Genomic DNA, 2,685 nt, shown 5'->3' with positions numbered 1-2,685 from the left:
CAGCTTTTCCAAGCCAAGATGCAGCTGATGGCTCCTGACAGGATCCTGCAGTGTTAATGCAGAGGGGTGTGAAGTCCAACCCCCCAATCCTGCTCTCACAGCTCATGCCCAGCGTTGCCTTTTTAAAGGCAACCACAGCCAAGTGAGTGAATCACAGAAGCATCATCCACATCCATCAGTGCCAGTATTCCTGGGGTCTTATCCTTAGCATGGTCCAGTATCCATCCCTGAACACTCTGGAGCCCCCAGCCCCCCCTTCCCTGACAGCTCAGAGCCTTCAGTGTTTGGATGAGCCCTCCAGCAGGAACAACCTCACTTAATATTTAATGACCAAGAAAACCACAGTCAGAAATTCCAGTCCCCAAGCTCTTAAGATGCGGAGCTCAGCTGAAAATTTGGATTTCAAAATTAGAACTACCCCTCCTGTGCTTGGAATATTTACCCCAAATGCAGAACACGCCAAAAACCTCTGCAGGGCTGTCCAGTCTGCCGAGCGTGGAGCACCCGTGCCTTGTGCTGCAAACCAAGCAAGGGAGGCCAAACAAAGAGCACAGAGACACTCAAGGGAAAAACAGGAGCAGAACCATAAAAGCCGGATATGGAATGTGAATAAACCCCACAGTATGACCCAGCAAACAACAGGAGCCTTTTCCTGGCTCCCTGCTCTGCCTGCAGAATGTGACGGGGAGAACAAATCCCAAAACAACTGGAGCAAGGACAAGGGAGGAGGACATGAAACCACGGCAGCGAGGGGGAGTTGGTGCCAAGGGCTTGGTTCTGCCCTGCTGGGCTCGGCCCTGGCACTGCTTCCCTTGGAGCAGAGGGATGAGCTCTGAGCACCCAAACACACCTCACCTGCCACGGATTCCTCCCAGCCTGGGGCATTCCCAGCTTTCTATAAAGTTCTCAAGCACAGAAAGGCCTCTCCATGCAAACCTGGCAGCCTGACATGTTCCATAAAGCAGGAGAGGAGCCCAGGGAGCTCCGAGGGAATCGGAAGCCCCTCAGGTCCAGCAGGGCCCGGCGGCCTCACCCGAAATGTTCCAAAATCCCCAGTGTATGACAGTGTGAATTCACCATGTCACTGTCACAGAGCCACCATTCCCTTCAGGAATGTCCCTGCTGGTGTCACTCGGCAAGATCTAAACTCTGATCCCTCACACTTTGGATGGGAATCTCTCCAAACCCCCTGTGCCAGAGCTGCACTTTTGCCCTCATTAAGCGTCGCCCTTTTGATGCTCGGGGCAGCAGCAAGTGCCATTAGAGGGGCCTTGTGTGGGCCCGGCCTCACTTGGGTCACCTTTATCCCTTTGCCAACCACCGGAGTGAGGATTAATCCACGCAGTAATTGCAGAGCTCTGAAATCTGCCCGGCCAACCTCTCTCGTGGCTCCGTCCCCACAGCGCTGCTGCCAACGCCGTGTCACAAAGGAAAAGCCATTAGCGAGCAATTACATTTCAGCAGGATTTCCCAGCCTAATGAGGATCGCCAATTCAAGAGGAACTGCTGCAAGGCTGAAGGAATAATGAGAGAAAAGGGATGGGAGTTTCCGTAACCCCGACAGAACGAGAAACAACCATGAAGGAAAAGAAAACCATCTGCTGGAGCTGTGCTTGGGCCACAGCCAGATGTGGGTGTTTGTCACAGTGCTTCCGAAGCATCCCAGGCTGAGCCAACAGCAGCACTTCACAGTTAATTCAGTTTTGGGGAAAAACTCCTGATTATCAACAAGAAGTCACTGCAACAACCCCTTCCCAGCAGGGTCAGTACCTCGGGGTGACGCACCAGCTCCTGGCATCCTCTGTGCCATAAAAACATTCTGTGCCATAAAACCACCAATGCTTCCTGAAAATCAGAACTTCGTAGAAATCAAGTTTATTCAAGCAGATTATTTTTTGTTTAGCCCAGGAGCTCAAGTCAACTCAGGGAATCTTTCTTCACAGTAACAAAAATGCAAGTGGAAAAAAATGTGTATAAACGCGGCCTTCTACTTGATGGGAAAGTGCAACTCCAGTCTGCCATTCCTTAGAATCATGGAATGACTAAGGTTGGAAAAGACCTTTCAGATCATCAAGTCCAAGCACCAACCCAACACCACCAGATATTTTGGAGAAATACTTGCTGGCATGGCCCTGCTTTGAGCGCAGTGGGATGGAGCTCTGGAATAGGAGTTACTGCTCCTGATCCCTGCACCACCTGATCCCAGGGCAAGGAAACACAGCTCAGGACAAGGCAATTCCTCCCTGAATGGAGAAACCTCCTCTTACACTTACCTGTGAGGGCAAGATTTGTCTGAAACTGTGAGAACTCCATAAAACCAGCCCAAGGACTACATGTGCCAGGGCAGGAGCGCCTTCCCATGGCATCCCCTCCTCCTCCTGGGACTGTGGCAGAGCCACCAGAGCTTCCTTGGATCTGTCTCTACCACACCATCTTTTCTTGCTAATTACAATTCTTCCTACTGCTTGTGGGAAGCATCCAGCTGGCTGAGCATGGCTTGGGATATTTCAGCCGCTGTGAAAGGTGAGGTTAGGTAGAGACTTGTCCACGTGATGGAATTCCAGCAGTGGACCAGCAACCTCAGTTTAATCTTTGTTTAATCCAGAAAAACCACTTTTGACATAAATCAAAGGCTTTGGGATCAAGGACTAATAAAGCAAGAAAGTTAAAGACATCAAAACATTA

The sequence above is a fragment of the Corvus cornix genome, chromosome 13, assembly GCF_000738735.6.
Source record: "Corvus cornix cornix isolate S_Up_H32 chromosome 13, ASM73873v5, whole genome shotgun sequence".
In the NCBI taxonomy this organism is placed as follows: Eukaryota; Metazoa; Chordata; class Aves; order Passeriformes; family Corvidae; genus Corvus; species Corvus cornix.
This window is presented reverse-complemented; position numbering follows the sequence as displayed.